General features: G+C 41.1%; 1 protein-coding gene across 29 annotated transcripts in view; it reads right to left on the bottom strand.

Moving 5' to 3' along the window:
• DTNB (dystrobrevin beta) overlaps positions 1-15,315 on the bottom strand; it is a 410,081-nt gene extending 394,766 nt beyond the window's left edge. For 27 of the 29 annotated variants that reach the window (XR_012473465.1, XR_012473466.1, XR_012473462.1 and 24 more), the window contains exon 1: positions 15,238-15,315. The gene's annotated coding sequence lies outside the window, so the exon portion shown is untranslated. Of the gene's footprint in view, positions 1-14,634; positions 14,838-14,986; positions 15,004-15,237 lie in introns of those variants that run through there. The other 2 variants (XM_074209938.1, XM_074209937.1) reach the window with 2 other exon arrangements.
• Positions 15,316-19,632: the final 4,317 nt, after the last annotated feature.

Here is a 19,632-nt window from a genome sequence, read left to right as displayed (position 1 = left end):
AGGACACACACACACACACACACACACGTGTATATAAATTATATAAATAAAAAAATAATAACAAGGCTACTCTCAGAGGATAACAAATCTAATGGAAGGGACATTAAATGTCATCTGATCTAACACCCTCATTTTAAAGAGGAGGAAAGTGATGCCTAGATTAAATGACTTGCCTTAAGTTCATATAGATAGCAAACAACAAAGCAAAGGTCTCTGTCGGGTAAAAGGAAAAATAATGACCTATACCTAACCCCCAAGAAATCTCATATCACTCCTAGAAACTATAAATGTTTTGGATTAGTCAGCTCTCTAAAAAGGGCTAAAATTGACACTGTAATACTTGATTAGAATCAAATTAACATGATACTATATGTGTACCATGATACCACATAGTTTTTGAAACATTTAGGCTTAGATATGTTTTTTTTCCTTTTCCAGGGATAAAAATGCTTCACTCACTTTCTGTCATTTCTTAGAATTAAAAACCTAATTTTTAAGCATTTCTAGCCTCATCATTATTGAAATACTTCAGACCAAGCAGGGGTGTGCTGGAGTTATTTAAAACAGACTCTCCAGGGGCAGCTAGGTGGCGCAGTGGATAAAGCACCGACCCTGGAGTCAGGAGTACCTGGGTTCAAATCTGGTCTCAGACACTTAATAATTACCTAGCTGTGTGGCCTTGGGCAAGCCACTTAACCCTATTTGCCTTGAAAAAACCTAAAAAAACAAAAAAACAAACTCTCCAACTAATTGCTAAATCAGAGGGAGGCAGCTAGGTGGCACAATGTATAGATATAGCACTGGTCCTCAATTCAGGAGGACGGGAGTTCAAATTGGATCTCAGACACATAGCTGTGTAATTACACCTAGCTGTGTAAACTTGGACAAATCACTTACCCCGTCGCCTTGCAAAACGAAAAAAAAAAAATTTTTTTTTCAGTGAGAGGCTTTACAACTTAGAAATCAACACATACAACTCAGGGTTTGATGGGAAAATGTTAATAGTGCTGATTGAACTTAATAGTGTCTATTTACATTTTTTTCCCCAGTGAGCCATCCAGTTGCTAAACATTTATTGACACTCCTGCACATAGCCTCCTAACAAGACTGACAATTTTCTTATTGCTCCTTTTAACTGAATAGTGGTAGCCCAGGCTCCTTATAGTATTAGCCAGGGATCTGCTCTAACTAATTAGTATTCCTGATAGAAAAGTACCTTTTTTTTTAACATTTTAACATTTTATTTATTTTCCCAATTATATACAATAGTAATATGTATCCATCATTTTTTGCAAGGCTCTGAATTATTCAACTTTCCCCCCACCCTCCCTTCCCTCCCCACCCCTCCCCAGAGAAGGTTATCTGATAGACTCTACATTGTTTCCATAAATTAAAATCAAATGTGTTATAAGACTAAATATAAGTGTAAACATAAAGCCCCTCCCTTCCCCAAGAAGATGAGAAACCTCAAGAATAGAGAAAAAAAAATTGTACCTCAGTCTCTGTTCAGATTTCAATGTCTCTGTCTCTGGGGTGAGTTGCTTTCTGTAACATAAGTCCACCAGAGAAGTAGCTTTGATAGTTTTCCCACAGTTGCTATTACTAGTGTACCTCCACTCTGTTTCTCCCCAATCTCATTTATTCTATTCTCTCTCTCCTTTCATCCTGGCCCTGTTCAAAAGTGTGTTGAATCTGAGTACCCTCTACCCCGAATCTTTCCTCTCTTTTATCACCTCTTCCCCCCTTCCCTCTCCCCATTCCCCTTTATCCCATCCCTTTCTTCTTATTTTTCTCTAGGGTAAGATAGATTTCCTCACCCTATTAAGTGTGCACATTATTTCCTCTCTGAGTCATTTCTGATGAGAATGAAGGCTCAACTCATTCACCCTTGCCTTCCCCCTTTCCACTCCATTGAAAAAGTTTTTCCCTTTCATAGCAGCCCTGTTTGTGGTGGCAAAGAATTGGAAATTAAGTAAATGTCCTTCAATTGGGGAATAGCTTAGCAAACTGTGGTATATGTATGTAATGGGACACTATTTTTCTATTAGAAACCAGGAGGGAATGGGAATTCAGGGAAGCCTGGAGGGATTTGCATGAACTGATGCCAAGTGAGATGAGCAGAACCAGAAAAACACTGTATACCCTATAACAGCAACATGGAAGTGATGAATTCCATCAGTGCAACAATCAGGGATAATTGGTGTTCTCTGCAATGGAGAATACCATCTGTATCCAGAGAAACAACTGTGGAGTTTGAACAAAGACCAAGGACTATTACATTAAATTTAGGGGAAAAAATGAAACCTTATTGTCTGATCTTGCTATCTCTTATACTTTATGTTTCTTCCTTAAGGATATGATTTCTCTCTCATCATACTCAATTTGAATCAAGGTATACCATGGAAACAATGGAAAGACTAACAAATTGCCTTTTGTGGGGGGTTGGGGGAAGGAAGTAAGATTAGGTGAAAAATTGCAAAAGCCAAAAGTCAAAATAAGTAAAATCTTTAATAAAGAAAAAAGGAAGTTTTTCTTTACTCTTATGTGAAATTTCTTAGCTTCTTCTTCATCTCCTTTTCCTTCCTCCCAGTACTTTCTTTTATCACCCATTGACTCCATCTTTTTACTATATTATACCATTATATTCTGCTCCTTCCTATGTCCTGTCTATATATGCTCCTTCTAACAGCTCTTATAAATGAGAAAGTTCATATGAGTTATCAATATCTTCTTCCCATGCAGGAATACAAACAGTTCAATATCATTAAGTTCCTCATAGTTCTTCCGTCTCTTCCACTCCCTCTACGGTTCACCAGAGTCCTGTACCTGGAGATCAAGCTTTATGTTCAGCTCCGGTTGTTTCAGTAGGAAAGTTTGAAAGTCCCCTGTTTCATTGGAAGTTCATCTTTTCCTCTGAAAGAGGATGTTCAGTTTTTCTGGGTAGTTGATTCTCAGTTGTAAAACAAGATCTTGGGGCAGCTAGGTGGTGCAGTGGATAGAGCACTGGCCTTGGAGTCAGGAGTAAAACAAGATCTTTTGCCTTCTGGAATATCATATTGCAAGCCCTACAAGCCCTTAATGTACATGCTGCCTGATCCTATGTAATCCTGACAATGGAGCCTCGGTAGTTGAATTGTTTCCTTCTGGAGGCTTTTAGAATTTTTTATTTGATTTGGGAGTTTTGGAACTTGGTTATAATATTCCTGGAAGTTTTTCTTTTGGGATCTCTTACAGGAGATGACCAATGATTTCTCGCAATTTCTATTTTACCCTCTGCTTCTAGGATCTCGGGGCAATTTTGCTGTACTATTTCTTGAAAATGAAGTCTAGGCTGTTCTCGTGTTGTAGCTTTCATGTAGCCCAATAATATTTGAATTATTTCTTCTGGATCTGTTTTCCAGGTTGGTTGTTTTTCCAATGAAATATTTCACATTTTCTTCTAATTTTTGGCTTTTTTGGAAGTTTTATTTCTTCCAGATTTCTTGCAAAGTCATCAGCTTCCTTTAGTCCCATTCTGCATTTGAAGGAGTTATTTTCTTCAGAGAGCTTTTTTTATCTCCTTTTCCAGCTGGCCAATTCTGCTTTTTAAGGCATTCTTCTCCTCATTTGCCTTTGTTTTGCTTTTTCCATTAAGCCTAAACTGTTTTTTAAACACATTATTTTCTTCAGTATTTTTTTGTATATTTTTCATCAAGCTGTAGATTTGGTTTTCATGATTCTTCTGCATCACTCTCATTTCACCTCCCCATTTTTCCTCCATCTCCCTTAATTGCTTTTCTAAGTCTTTTTTTGAGCTCATCAATAGTCTGAGCCCATTTTCTATTTCTCTTGGAGGTCATCTGAGTATGTGTTTTGATCTTTCATTGTACTAAAGTAACTCTCTATGATTATATTCTTCTTTTTCTGTTATTTACTCATTTCCTCAGCCCAAGAATAATTTATAGCACTTCCAAGGTTTGGGGTTTTTTTTTGGGGGGGGGACACCCCACTGAGAACTTTATTCCTCCAAGGTCTTATGCTCTTTTCCCTGTGCTTTGATATGTAGATGACTCCAGTACTTCCTTCTGCCCTGGGGCTATAAGAAGTGATCCTGCTATCTTAGTATGGAAGCCCAGACTGCAACTGGAACGGAGTGTAGGCAAACAGTGGAGTCCTACCCCAAGGGAGAGCAGAGAAATCTCTGCAGACTTCCCTTACTGTCTCTGGGGGTAAAGGCTGCTTTCTCCTGATTCTCACTGCAGGTTCTGTGGCCAGTGCTCCTCACTCTACATTCATTCTGGTGGAGCACAGCTCCCCCCACCCCACCCCACCCCTTCAAACTGTTGCAGGTGATCTCTGGGCTGTGCTAGGCTGGTTTGGGCTGGGCTACTCTGCTTTTTTTTTCCAACCCCAGGTCCTGGTGAAACACCTTTCCCTTGGAACTTCTAAGTTATCTTGGACTGGGAAAATGTATCACCCAGTCTTTCTGTGGTTTCTGCCCCTCTAAATTTTGGCTAGAGCCATCGTTTGTTGTTGTTTTTTTTTTTTTTTTTTGGAGTTTGGGGGTAAGGAGCTCCCGGGAAATGCTGCCTTCATGCCAAAAAGTACCTTCTTAATCACAGGACAGTTCTATAATCACCTTTCCCTTTTTTTGGACTTCATTATTATTTCCATCATGTTTATTCTTCCCAAATATACTTGGTGGTTACTTTTATTTTCATTTTTTAACTCTGGTCACTCTCCATTTTAGGGTTCAAGTATTCTTTCTCTGCAGGTATGCTCAGAGTAGTGAAAGGTTTGTACCTGAAGATATTATTCTAGTATTTGTTATTCTAATCTAACCCTTGCCAGATTTTTTTTTTTTAGGTTTTTGCAAGGCAAATTGAGTAAAGTGGCTTGCCCAAGGCCACACAGCTAGGTAATTATTAAGTCTTTGAGGCCACATTTGAATTCAGGTCCTCCTGACTCCAAGGCCGGTGCTCTATCCACTGCGCCACCTAGCTGTCCCCTTTGCCAGATTTTTTAAAGTTTTTTTCATCAATTACACACACACTCTACACCTTAAATACATACAAAGAAAAAGCACTTGTTATTTCTAGTGTCCTCAAAATCCACCATCATTTTACTTGTTTTAATATTAAATCCAAAAGAAGACAAGAATATGTGTTCCTGCACAACACTTTTCTAAACTACCTCTTTTTTTCACTCCAAATACTTACTAGTTCTGATCCAGTACCTTAGATCATGCTAAGAACTCATCAGGTACTTAATAAGGACCTCACTGATTTACTACTTACTAGGTGCCTGTGCTAAGTACTTTACAATCATTATTTCATTTACTCATCACAACACTCTTGGTAGGTAAATACTATTATAATCTTTATTTTACATAAGTGAGAACTGAGGCAAATAGAAGTTAAGTGATTTGCCTATAGTCACACAGATACTTAATAGTGGTGTTTCCTTAGACTAAAAGAATGCTAAAGTACTGTCCAGGTCTTAATCTAATTTTTTTCTTCAGAACTGCAATTTTAGAAAGAAGAGATAATTTATGATTTCAAATACATAGATAAATGTTACTCTTACTGGCTTAGTCCCCACTCCACCACATTCTACCTGCTCTAACCCTCTCAAAAAAAAAAAAATCCCTGGGGCAGCTAGGTGGCGCAGTGGATAGAGCACCGACCCTGGAGTCAGGAGTACCTGAGTTCAAATCCGACCTCAGACACTTAATAATTACCTTAGCTGTGTGGCTTTGGGCAAGCCACTTCACCCCATTTGCCTTGCAAAAAAAAAAAGTCCTACCTCCTGAATGAGACTGATCTTAAAATTCAACTGCTGATACATGCTCTTGATTATAATGCAGATGTCACTAAGAAAGAATAAATCATTCATACTTTAGTGTGAATTAGGGATCTGAGAACATTGTTGACATTAGAAGTAGGGAAGAAATAGTATAAGAATACTTGGAAGATAAAGGAAAGTTTAAAGGAATCATTGGAAATGGAGAGCATGCAGAACAACGTCCCCATCCCGGGATTTATAGTTCAACAATTTTGTCCTGGGCTAAAACCCTGCCTTGTTTAGTTAAGCTGAAGACATTTCAGTGCTAAGGAAAAAAAAATCTGGATAACAGATAAAGTATCTGTCCAAAGAGGGAAAAAAATTAAACACAGAAAATTCTGCAGTGATTACCCCTATTTCCTTTATTTCCTTTCACTCACAATAATATTTTAGAAAGATGATCCTACTTGTTCTGTATTTCTATGTCTGATCTTGTCCCAAAAGCAAAGTAGGAACATGTGAGTTAAAAAACTCTTTTTAAGTAGTATGAAGATATAGTAAAGCCAAAGGAAAACACATGCATTGTCTAGGGGGCGGGGGAAGGGTGCCTGTCTCTTTCTCTCAGCAAATCAGACTTCCTCTCATTTTCTTTATCCCATGACAACGATTTCAAAAACATTTCTGCTTAGTAAAGAACATAATACTTCCCATTTCTAAATCCTTAAGATCCTACAGTAATTTATTGGAGAGTGAAAATTTTATTTTCACCTAACCAGTCAAGGAAACACTCTTCACAGAATCACGTAAAGGAACCACATAAGTTATCTAGTCCAAAAGCCCCAACAAAGTTGCCCTCTCTCCCCAAGCAAGATCTCAGAAGATTTTTTCCAAGATAAGCTCCAAATGGATATATATGATCCAGCTATGAAAGATCACATCATAAACAAATCAGAGGAAGAAGGTAGAAATTATCTGTCAGATTTATGGATGGAGGAAAAGTTCATGATGAAACAAGGAATAGAGAGGATAGAAAAAGATGAAATGAACAATTTTGATTACATAAAATTAGAAAGCTATGGCACAAAAAATCTAATGGAGCTAAGTTTAGACAGGAAACAGCTAATTTGCAAAAATGTTCCTGGAGAGTTTCTTTGAGAAAGATTCCATTAAAAGGATATGTAAAGAACTGATTCAAATTTATAAAGATAAGAACCATTTGCCAGTACTCAAAGGATATGAAAAGACAATTGTCAAGGGAGGAAATCTAAATTTTCCATATCCATATGAATAAATGTCCCAAATCATTAATAAAGAATTTGCAATTCAAAGCAACTCTGAGATTCCACCTCATTCCTATTAGGTTGATAAAGCTGACAAAAAAAAAGGAAAATGACAAATGTTGGAGGAAACCAGGCATTATGTATACAATGTTGGTGAAATTTTAAATTGATCTGAAAATCACGGAACCATAAGTCAAAAACTTACTAATTGTGTGTAACCTTTGACCCATAGATCTAGACCTATACTCCAAAGAGATCAAAGAAAGAGTAAAAGCACCTTTATGTATACAAATATATGTGATACTTTTGTAAATAATAGTATATCTTATTGAAGAAGCAAAGAACTAGGGGGCGGAGCCAAGATGGCGACATGAAGGGATTGAGTCTTAGGAGATCTCTGATAAAAACTCATAAACTAAGGACTCTAACTAAACTTTCGAGAGACAGAACCCACAAAGGGACCCAGTGAGGCAGTTCTCCTACTCAAGGTAACCTGGAAAAGAGCAGAAAGGCTCTGCTCCCCAGGCCAGAGGGGCAGCCCGCCAGAGGAGTGGCCCACCAGAGCCAAAGAAATTCAGCCTCCTGGAGGCAGCCCCAGGGTTCTGGGAGCCTCAGCTCACAGCAGCGGGGGAGTCTCCTGAGCTGCACCCCGGGGAGCACCAGGCACAAAGTGGGGGAACAGTGGGGGACCTCTGCCAGAGCAAGCATGTGGAGCCCAGCCCTCAGGGCACACAGCCAGCAGCCTGGTCTTTCTGCAGCCTAGACCCAGAAACAGAAGCAGGTGGAGCCAGTAAGCAGGAGCCCCCAGGGCATGAGCCCACTGAGCTGAGGGAGGGGAGTGAAGAGAGACTACAGAGCTCTGTCCTCTGCCCCTGGAACAGGACTCTGGAGCTCTGACCACATTCAGACCCTGATCGCAGTCTAGGCCCCCCCCCCACCTCAGCCCTGTGGCAGAGGAGGGCGCTTATAGTCATTCACAGACCAGGAGGGAGGACAGAGCTTCACACACTGAGACCCTTGTGGGAGTGTCCCAAAAGCTCAGGAAGCACCCCCAAAAAACAGGCTTAGGCTGGGAAAATGAACAAAGAAACAAGAGGAAGACCATTGAGAAATATTTTGCAACTGAGCCCAAGAAGAACCAAAATACTCAGTCTGAAGATGAGGAAGCACAAGCTCCTGCATCTAAAGACTCCAAGAAAAACAGAAATTGGGCTCAGGCTATGATAGAACTCAAAAAAGACTTTGAAAATCAAATGAGGGAGTTAGAAGGAAAAACTGGGAAAAGAAAGGAGAGAGATGCAAGAAAAACATGAAAATGAAGTCAGCAGCTTAGTCAAGGAAATACAAAAAAATGCTGAAGAAAATAGCATGCTAAAAACCAGTTTAGGTCAAATGGACAGAACAGTTCAAAAAGTAATTGAGGAGAAGAATGCTTTAAAAAGCAAAATTGTCCAGATGAAAAAAGAAATAAGAAAACTCTCTGAGGAGGATAAATCCTTCAGACAAAGAATAGAATTCAGGGAGATTGATGAATTTACCAGAAATCAGGAATCAATACTTCAAAACCAAAAAAATGAAAAATTAGAAGAAAATGTGAAATATCTCACTGAAAAAACAACTGATATGGAAAACAGACTTAGGAAAGATAATTTGAAAATTATTGGAATACCTGAAAGTCATGATCAGGAAAAGAGCCTTGACATCATTTTCAAAGAATTACTACAGGAAAATTGCCCTGATATTCTAGAAGCAGAGGGCAAAATAGAAATGGAGAGAATCCACCGATCCCCCCAAGAAAGAGATCCCAAAAAACCAACCCCCAGGAATATTATAGCCAAGTTCCAGAACTCCCAAGTCAAAGAGAAAATATCACAAGCAGCCAGAAGGACACAGTTCAAATATCGTGAAGCTGCAGTCAGGATCACACAGGACTTAGCAGCAGCTACATTGGAAGCTTACGTAGGGCTTGGAATACAATATACCAGAAGGCAAAAGAGCTTAGAATGCAGCCAAGAATGAACTACCCAGCAAGGCTGAATGTCCTCTTCCAGGGAAAAAGATGGACTTTCAATGAACCAGGGGAATTTCAAAGGTTCCTTTTGGAATGGCCAGAGCTGAACAGAAAGTTTGATCTTCAGATACAGGACTCAGGTGAAGCATGGAGATTGGAGGAGAGGGGGGGAAATATGAGGGACTTAATGAGGATGAACTGCATGTATAGAAAAATGATACTAATAATATTCATATGAACCATCTCAGTTAATAGAGCAGGTAGAGGGAGCTTTTATAGTTGAAGCACAGGAGAAAGCTGAAGTCGAAGATAAAATATGGTGTAAAAATGGAGTCAATAAGAAAAAAAAGGGAAATGGAATGGGAGAAAGAAAAAGGAGAGGGGGAATAGTCCAAGCTATTTCACATAAGATTTTTTTTTATTACAATGAGCTATTGCAATGATATGGAAGGGGGGAGGCAAGGGGCAATGAGGGAACCTTTGCTCTCATCAGAGATGGCTAGGAGAGGAAACAGCAAATATGCTCAATGGGGTATAGACAACTGGAGTAAGAAGGAGGGGGGAGCAGGGGGAAGGGGTGGGGATGTGAATAAAGGAGGAGAGGATGGACCAAGGGGGGACAGTGGTCAGATATAACACATTTTCTTTTTTTTACTTCTTGCAAGGGGCTGGGATTGGATGGCCTGCTCAGGACCATGGGGCCAGGTGGATTCTGGGCCTAAGGGGTGGTATGGGGGCTCAGGGCTTCTTGGCCCCAGGACCAGGGATCTGTCTGCTGCGCCACTCAGCGACCCTACAGCAGAGTCAGAGTGAAAGGAGAGAGAAAATATAGTACATGGTAGTGGAGAAATAAGAAAGGAGGGAGTTGCGATCAGCAATGGCAACATTGGAAAAATATGGAAGTAACTTTTGTGATGGACTTATCATAAAGAATGTCATCTACTCACGACAGAATTGATGGTGTTGGAACAAAGACTGAAACACATTTTGTGTTATTATTATTTGGGGGAGGGTGCAGGGCAAGTGGGGCTGGGTGGCCTGCCTGGGGTCACATAGCAGGGTGATCATTGGGTGTCTGGGGCAGGATTCAGACTCAGGCGCCCCTGGCTCAAGGGCCAATGTTCTGTCTGCCACCCAGCCACCCCTACTATTATTACTATTTTATTTTATTTTGGGTCTTTTATTTTTCTTCTTTTTGGTTTTTGCAGGGCAGTGGGGACCGGGTGGCTTGCATGTCACATGGCTGGGGGATTATTGGGTTTATGAGACTGGATATGGACTCGGGTGCTCGTGGCTCCAGGGCTGGTGCTTCGTCCATTGCAGCACCTGGCCATACCTACAATTATTACTATTATTTTTTTTAATTTTTTTCTCCCCCCTTTACTTTTTTGCCCAAGCAAGTCTATCTATATTCATGGGGGGAGGGGCATTTTGTTTACTTGTAAACAAGTATATTTTATTAATGTAAAGAAAAACATTTGTACAAAATGAGAATAAAAAATAAATTAAAAAAGAAGCAAAGAACTAAAAATAAGAGGATGTGTATCTATTGGGAATTGTGGTATATATGTGTAATGGAATACTTTTGCTCTTTAAGAAGTGATTAAAGAGACAATGTAGAGACATCTGGTGAGATATGTATGAATTAATGAAGAGTGAATGAGCAGAGCTAGGAGAATAACTTAAAGCATCAAAAATGAACAAATTTGAGAGATTAAAGAGCTATGATCAACAGAATGAGCAACTATGATTTGAAAGGACCACTGACAAAAAATCCTACACATCTCCTGACAAATAGGTAATATGAAGATTTAGATATACATTTTTGGACAATCAAAATGGAAATTTTATTTACCTAACTATATTTGTTACAGAATTTAGTTTTTTCTTTTTTCTCAAGGACAGGGGAAGGGGCAGCTAGGTGGCCCAGTGGATAGAGCACTGGCCCTGAAGTCAGGAGTACCTGGGTTCAAATCTGGTCTCAGACACTTAATAATTACCTAGCTGTGTGGCCTTGGGCAAGCCACTTAACCCCATTTGCCTTGCAAAAAAAAAACCTTAAAAAAAATTTTTAAAAAGGATAGGGGAAGAGAATTAGAGAGATAAGAAAAAATAAATACTTGACTATTAAAAAAAAGAAATGGCATTTTTAAAAGAGGATATTCCCCTACCTATACAATACAAACATGTGTATGTATATATATATATATATATATATATATATATATATATTTATATATACATATGTCACAAAATTTCCCCCAACAAAAAGTTAATCTTGTCTCACTGAAGCATCCTTCCAAGATCAACAAATATATTATATAGTTTGCCTAAATAAATAGAATGTTTTTACATGTAATTATCTACTTGGAAAATTTTTAAAAAATACCATTTCAAAGGATAAATGTTGTTGTAGAAAAAATCAAATAAAGAAAATATTTAATTGGCATCAATTTTTGAGAATTAAAAGCTGAGAAAATTATCAATGGGAAGTTTATGTACACAAAGATAATACTGAAAAGTTAAAGCCCTCAATCCAACATTAATAGGCTGCCAAATTCATTCAGCACTGGACATTCCTTCTAAGGTATGGAATATTCAGGAAGGATTAACACCTCTGATGTGACAGATTGTTGAGTCCTTTTCAGGACTGCTTTCTACTTCTGGTGACCACCTGGCATTCAACTCTCACCTATAGCTCATAGAAGCTGAAGTATGTGCAGCAACCATGCCCTGGTAAAACTCTTTTGGCAAATGGGCTAAACTAGGTTGAGGTCTCAAATCAGCTGGAGCTGGGAGTGAAGCAAGGGAAGCCTTCCCTCATCAGAATGGATGGATGAAATCGATTTTCCAACAGTCATGAAAATAGGTGAAGCAGAGGCCATGGAGCTCTTAGAACTTGGTCAGCCATCAAAGACACCAAGGTCATATACCATATCCTGGATCATTGCCAGACATACAGATTTTTGTCCTAGACTTCAATGACTCTAGAAGAAAGAGTAAGGCTGACAACTTTGTACAACTCTGCCTTACTTAAATCCAATTCACAATGAGTTAAGATATCACCATATGGTATCATTCATCTTTTCCTAAAAAAAGGACAAGTAAAGTCTCCAACCTTCAGTTTAGAAGGTATGAAGAAATAATTAAGTTTATTTAAAAATTGCTTTGTTACAATATTTTGATCAGAAATAAAAGACTTGGTACCTTTAAGCTGTCCCTGGAAAGAAGCTGCAAAAGATTACTAAGGGTTAAGCAATAAAATTGAGATAAGATCCTAGATTGAATAAACACTATTAAGGTCTCTGGCCAGCCAGGGAAATTAGAGCATGGGTTACTCCTTTAAGAGGAAGGTGTTAAGAAATCAATTGAAGGCATAATAAGTAAATAGGAGTAAGACTGAACAAATTCGGTGCAACTGAGAAGTCCAAAGACAGCCCCATAGGTGATTAAACTGATAACATAATGTTCAGTGAAAAGAGTACTTTATATATAGGTGGTATTCTGAACTTGGGTTTGACTTGCATATCAAATTTTTAAGTAGAAATTAGGAATGAAAATACTAGCCGCTCATTTAAGTAAAATTTTTGTAGATAGCACAAGTGGATCATGTACAATGAACCCACAACTCAAGAACTTCAGAAATCTATTGTGCAAAACCAACATCCTGAATTCTGAATGCTCCATCAGTAAGCCTATTACTGTAAATGACTGTAAATCATGTCTCCCCTCTTATCCAGTCCACCTATGTTCTTTACATCTAGCCCAAATACCAGAAGCCTTCCTGTAGGTCTCTTAACACTGAGTAAAGTGTCAATAGAGCACTGTGGTTCATTAGCTATCACTTACTCTCAATAATTTCATGTCATAAATATCTCTAATGACATCATTTCCATTCTTTGAACCTTTGAGTCAATTAAAAAAAAAACTTCTGAATAGTAAATACCCTTTGTGTACAAAGGTGTGTATACTGCTTTGTTGTATTAGAAAGTGCATCAAAAAACTGAGAGTTAGGAGACATGAGTTCTTCTAGTCATGGTTCGATGGTTTAATTTCTAGGTCTTAATTTCCTTACCTTTACCTTGTAAAATCAGAAGAATGAGATAAATGATTTCTGAAGTTCTTTCACATTTTATGAAGATAATCTGGTACAAGTAATAATAAGGTACAGTGTCTAAGAAAAATTAATCTTGGTGTTATCAATTCCCATTGATTCAATAGTCATCTCTATTCAGATGATTCCCAGTTCTAGAAAGACAGCCTACATCTCTCCCAAGTTCTAGTCCCTTATCCCCTTCTACCTATTGGTAGAATGTCCCACAGGCATCTCGATATCAACAGGTACAAAACCGAACCAAATTATCTTTTCTGACGTAAACTCTCCCCTCCTCCCAACTTACCTAATTCTGTCAAGGAACCAGCATTCTTCCATTTACCCAGGTTTCTCACCAGGGAATCATGCCTCAATTCCTTCACTCTCCTCACCACCACATCCCATCAATTGTTGAATCTTATTCTCCTTCCTCAGTTATCTCTTAGAACTCTCCCACTTCAAGACGCAACTCAACTGCTCCCTTTTTTCAAGTAGCCCCATCTGATTGCCCCAATTCCACCATTTTGTGTCTGTTGTATTTACTTATCTATAAGTATGGAGTAAGCTCATACCAAGCAAAAGTAATTCCTTAAAGTAACTCATTTTTGTATTTAGATGACTCCAGTCTGGCACAAAGTAGAAATATATTAAATGCTAGCTAAATTGAGGTCTAAAGCTCCTTTACCAGTAGGAATTGTGTTTCTCAGGGGTAGCAGCACACCCATATTAGAAAATTTTCTGTGTAGGTAATATATTTTAAATGTCTAGAATTCTCAAAACATGTTTAGAACAGTTAAGAAGGATATGCTGCCAGCATCTCCTCCCCAAGTAAATTTCATGACAACTATTTAAAGTATGCAATTTAGTAGCTCTACTATTATTGTTTTTGCCCTTTTTTTGGCATGATGTGTTCTATTATTGTGTTTTGCCTTTTTTTATGCTTAGCAAATAGTATGTGCCCATTTAAATAAATGTTCACTGACTGAGGGACTAGTCTAATCTTTTGAAATCTATCAGGATCATCCAGGGTACACTAAATTCTAAAGGGCAATTCTACCTATGGTTCCTAAGAATTCTTTCAGAACTCATAAAAGGTCAAGTTTTAATTTGGCAGACAAAGCAATCCAACAGGCAGAGCAACTCAAACAACAGCCTGGAACTTGAGACCCCTAAACCCAACTAAGAAAGTGTCCATCGAGGGCAAAAACAAGTAACTTTCCTATCGTAGATGTCATGTGATAGGGCTTAAAGGGCACAGATCTTTACCTAAATCCCCCAACGATCTAAAACAAGCACAATACACGCTGGAAGGGAAGCGACCATTCTAAGAAGCTAAAGAAGCGAACTGGCTTCAGTTTACAAACTGCTCCCTCGGAAGCCGCTGGCAGCAGCCACTGTTTGGAGATGCTCAGGCTGAGGAGCCCGACCACGCTGACACGTTTTAGGGAATGACCCTCCGGGAGGAAAGTCCCTGGGTTCACCTTCACCTGGAGTGGCGATTCTGCGCCGCTCCACCTAAACACGGGGTGGTTTTCCAATTTGGCAGCCAAAGCAATTCCGGCTCTTCTTTCTGGCCGGTCTTGTAATCGCCGCCCGAGGTCTCCAAGACAACTCCAAACTGCACTGGCCCACGGCCAGGCCACTAAGGTCCAGCCTTCGGATCAAGTGCGGGAGTCGGGCGGCCAAAGCCAAGTGCGGCGCGAGCCCCCCAGGGCCTCGGCCCCGCGCCCCGCGGCCCGCCTCCAGGCCGGCCCGGCGGGCCCCGCACCCGGCCCCGAGCCCCCGCCCAGGGGCCGCGCTTCGCCAGCTTCCCCTCCGGCCGGGGCCTGCCTGCTTCACCTGCGCCCCGCCGGGACCTGCCCGCCCGGCGCCCGGCTCCTCGCCGCTCCGGGGCCCGCGGCGCCAGCCAGTGCCCGGCGCCCCGGCCCGCCGCCCCCCGGGCCCCGCTGCGGACGCGGGGGGCCGGCCCACGGCACCGCTAGTTCTGGGCCGGAGCGGGCGCCCGCGCCGCCTCCCCTCGGGGGCGCGGGAGGCTGCCCTCACCCCGCGCTCCCGCCTCCTGCTGCGCCGCCGCCCCCCGCAGCACTCACTTCCCGGGGGCCTCCGGCGGCGGGAGCCTCCGTCCCCTCCGGTGTGCGCGGCCCGCGGCGGCGGCGGCGGCGGCGGCGGCGGCGCCAGCTCAGGCCCGGAGCCGCCCCCGCGCCGGAACGTGAGCAGCCGCCCGGCTCGCGCCGCTCTGCCAAGCCCCGAGCGCGCGCCCGCGCGAGGGGGAGGGGCGTGGGGGAGGGGGCGCGCGGCTCCGCGCCTCGCCCGCGCGAGAGCAGGCACGGGGCGGGGGCGGGGCCAAGCGCGCGGGGCTCCGCCACGGCCTGCGGAGCCCTGCCCCCGCGCTCCGAGCCTCGGGACCCAGCCTGGCACCTGGGGGCGGCAGAAGCGCCAGCCCCGGAGGCTGCCTCCTACCTGCGCGGCCGGGGAGGAGGGGGAGAGCGGAAGACTGGCTTTTACCGAGCCCCGCGCCACCCCTGGGGAGGAGGAAGGACCCGCCCCTTTAGTTGCTCGGGAGGAGGTAAGGACGTAAGCGGCATCCCTGCTCCAACGGGTTGGACGCCCCTCTCTTCGCATGGACTAGAAATGTGACTTTTTCGGATGCTGAAGCTTAATTCCTTTAAAAAAAAAAACACTTACGTGGTGGTTTAAAGAATAAACATTGATAACGATATGTCATGATCATATAAAGATGAGACAGTGTGACCCAGCCTGCACGTCCCGGAGGATGTGCATTCAGGTGGCTGGGTGAGCCAGGGCAAGTCTCAGTGTGCTGGGCAACTCTTTTAAAAGAGATAATTCGCACAGAATATGCTGACCTGCTTTGGTAAGAGGGAGCTTTCTCACCTGGGAAGTTCCCTTATACCCGTCCATTCACAACTCTAGTCCTTACCCCTAAGATACTTTTATATTCGTGAAACTTTCCCCACCTTTCTGCTCCAGTTAGAGCGGTCCCCCTTTAACGGAGCTGAGCCTCCCTGAACACTTCAATGGGGCTGCTTATACTCTGGTTTAGCAAGGGAGAAATTAGATTCCCAGATCAATAACAATACTTTGGTCCCAATGGTGGCAGCAAGGGGAGAAGTATGCTTCAAAAGAGAACTGACCATTGAGCCAGTAAATCTTAAAAAAAAAAAAAAAAAAAGAGTGACTGGAGACAACTAAGTTGCATGGAAGTCAGAAGGACTTGAGTTCAAATGTGGCCTCAGAAATACTTTAGCTGTATGAACTTGGGCATGTTTTTTAACCCCATTACTTTTCAAAAATATATTTTACAAAAAAGACAAAAACAAAAGGAGTGACTTCTTTGGAGCACTGCATGATCTGTGCAATTTTTCTCTTCTCTTAATAGAAAAGGGTACATTCCCCCCCGCCAAGTTAGCAGAATCTTTTTTCTCATTGAACCCAGAGAGGGGAATTTTAAGACTTTAGCTGCCTCTTTTGCTATTTGTTTCTTTCCTTCAGACAAATGATCAATGATCCTGAAATGAACTTCCAGACTTGGTAAGAATAGCCTAAGAATAATAGTCTGTTCTTGTCTTAATGTTTCTTAACCCTGAGAGGACTTCATTAGGAATATTGACCCTAAGAAGGTTTTATTGGGAATATTCCATTCAGTGGCACCCTCATAAATCTGATGGGTGAAGAGACTTTGAGTTTCACAGTTGAAGCTAAAGAAAAGTAGAAGTTTTCTATAACTATTCCTCCCTCAGAGAAGGAGACCACCAACAGGAGAAAAAGCTCAATCCCTAGTGTGTTTTGCTAGAGACCTGTATCTTTAGGAAGCTATTCAAAAAGGGCAGAGCAAAGTTAAAGAATAAGTGATTATTGGACAGCTAGGTGGCACAGTGGATAGAGCACCAGCCCTGGAGAACCTGAGTTCAAATTCAGCCTCAGACACTTAATAACTGCCTAGCTATGTGACCTTGGCTAAGTCACTTAACCCCATTGCCTTAAATAAATAAAGATTAAGTGATTATTTAGCAGCTCCACAAAATGTTTCATATTTTATTTTTTTAAGTATCAACCTCTCAGAGTAGGAGTCTTGAGTTTCTGTATCATTTTAATGAGTAACTACTATTTTGAGTTTTTGATGATGTATAGTTATGGACTTTGTATTTTGAACATTTCTTCTGAGGAAAGGAATAAATGACTGAATGAATAAAAACTACACTGTACATTTACTACCTGTCTTATCCCTTTATGGGAAGACTGTACACATGAGCCAAGCCTAAGCTTTGATTTTTCCCGAAGTTTCTGGCATAGGAGCATAATAGGCAAAAGACTACAACTTTTAAAAAGCTAGATCCTTCTCTTCAGAGTCTAGGATCCCACAAAACAGAACTTTGTGGACACTTTAAGTGATCTCCTTGCTGTACAAGGGACTCTTAAAAAATCTTGCCAATTCAGTAGTGGTTAGTTTTCCTTATAGTCCAACTTTCACAGCTATATATTGCTACTGAAAAAGCCAAAGCTTTGATTACACAGCTCTTTGTTGGCAAGGTAATATCTCTACTTTTGAGTAAGCTGTCCAGATTTGCCATAGCTTTCCTTCTAATGAGCAAGCATCTTTTAATTTCATGACTGCAGTTGCTATCTGCAGGGATATTTGAGCCCAAGAATTTAAAATCTGATATTACTTCCATTTCTTCTCCCTCTATTTGCCAGGAATGATTGGGAATAGTTGTCAAGATCTTAGATTTTTTTTTAGGTTTTTTTGTAAGGCAAATGGGGTCAAGTGGCTTGCCCAAGGCCACACAGCTAGGTGATTATTAAGTGTCTGAGACCGGATTTGAACCCAGGTACTGCTGACTCCAGGGCTGGTGCTTTATCCACTGCCACCTAGCCGTCCCTCTTAGATTTTTGTTAAACCAGCTTTTACACTCTTGCTTTTTCATCCTCATCAATAGACTTCTTCATTCTTCACTTTCTGCTAAATTCCTTTATGGAATTCCCTTGTTTTCTCTGTAATCTAGCCAATGTTGGCAATTTGGTCTCTAGTTTCCCTGCCTCTTCAAAAACCAACCTGCACTTCTGGTAAATCTCAGTTTACATATTGCTGAAGCCTAGCTTGCAGAATCTTAAGCATAACCTTGCTGACGTGTGACATGAGTACAATTGTTTGACATTAGAACATTCTTGGGGTGGGTAGATGGCGTAGTGGATAAAGCACCAGCCCTGGAGTCAGCAGTACCTGGGTTCAAATCCGGTCTCAGACACTTAATAATCACCTAGCTGTGTGGCCTTGGGCAAGCCACTTGACCCCATTTGCCTTACAAAAACCTTTAAAAAAAACATTCTTTAACATTGCCCTTCTTTAGGATTGGAACATCTGTTGAGTTTTCCAAATTTGTTGGCATATTAAGTGAAGCACATATTTTAGGATTTTAGTCATCTCCACTAGAGCCTTATTGCTTGCAATGCTTCCTAAAGCCCACTTGACTTAATTCTGCAGTATATGTGGTTCTAGATTAGTAACCACACTATTATGATTATAAGTGATGTTTAAATCTTTCTTGTATAGCTCTTTCATCACCAGACACATGCAGCTGATCTTCCAAAGCTGAGCTTTGGTTCAGCTGCTGTTTTCTTTCTGGAGCTACCTATAGTTGTCCTCCTCACATCCTCAGTAACTTGTTGGACACCTTCGGAACTGAAGGGTTCATCTTCCAGTGTCATTTCTCCTTTATCATTTTCATAATGTCCATAGGATTTTATTGGCAAAGATATTGGAATGGTTTGTTACATCCTTCTGAATATCACTTTTTGTCAGTACTCTGAACTACATCTTGGATAAACCTTCTAAATTGATGCTTCTAATCTATTGTGGTATAGGATAAACAGAGTTTTGTGGAAAATAACTAAGTAGGGGCAGCTAGGTGGTGCAGTGGATAAAGCACCAGCCCAGAAGTCTGGAGTACTTGGGTTCAAATCCTGTCTCAGGCACTTAATAATTACCTAGCTGTGTGGCCTTAGGCAAGCTACTTGACCCCATTTGCATTGCAAAAACCTAAAAAAAAATTAATTAAAAAATTTTTTTAAAAAGAGAAAATAAGTAAGTAGATCCTAAGTGAGGGAATTTGGGTCAGGCATGAGTTGTTGAGAAGGAAATTTTTATGAGTATGTACAAATAGCAGCTAGATTTTGGGACCTCTATTTTAGCTAACCAAAGGTTTATTTGCTTATTTCCCAGGATAACTGTAAGCACTGATTCAAGCCATTTATTTATTCAAAAAAATGCTTATTAGCATTCATTAACTGCAGTGATTCAGATTATAGAGCACTGGTCTTGGAGTCAGAAGGTTAGCAGTTCGAATTTAACCTCAGACACTTGACACTTAATAGCTGTGTGACCCTGGGCAAATCACTTAACTTTTGCCTCATATCCAGGGCCATCTCAGTGGTCCTGATTTATATCTGGCCACTGGATTCAGATGGCT

The sequence above is a fragment of the Macrotis lagotis genome, chromosome 1 (assembly GCF_037893015.1).
Source record: "Macrotis lagotis isolate mMagLag1 chromosome 1, bilby.v1.9.chrom.fasta, whole genome shotgun sequence".
NCBI classification, from domain to species: domain Eukaryota; kingdom Metazoa; phylum Chordata; class Mammalia; order Peramelemorphia; family Peramelidae; genus Macrotis; species Macrotis lagotis.
The sequence above is the reverse complement of the archived record's forward strand: the minus strand, read 5'-3'. Positions and strand labels throughout refer to the sequence as shown.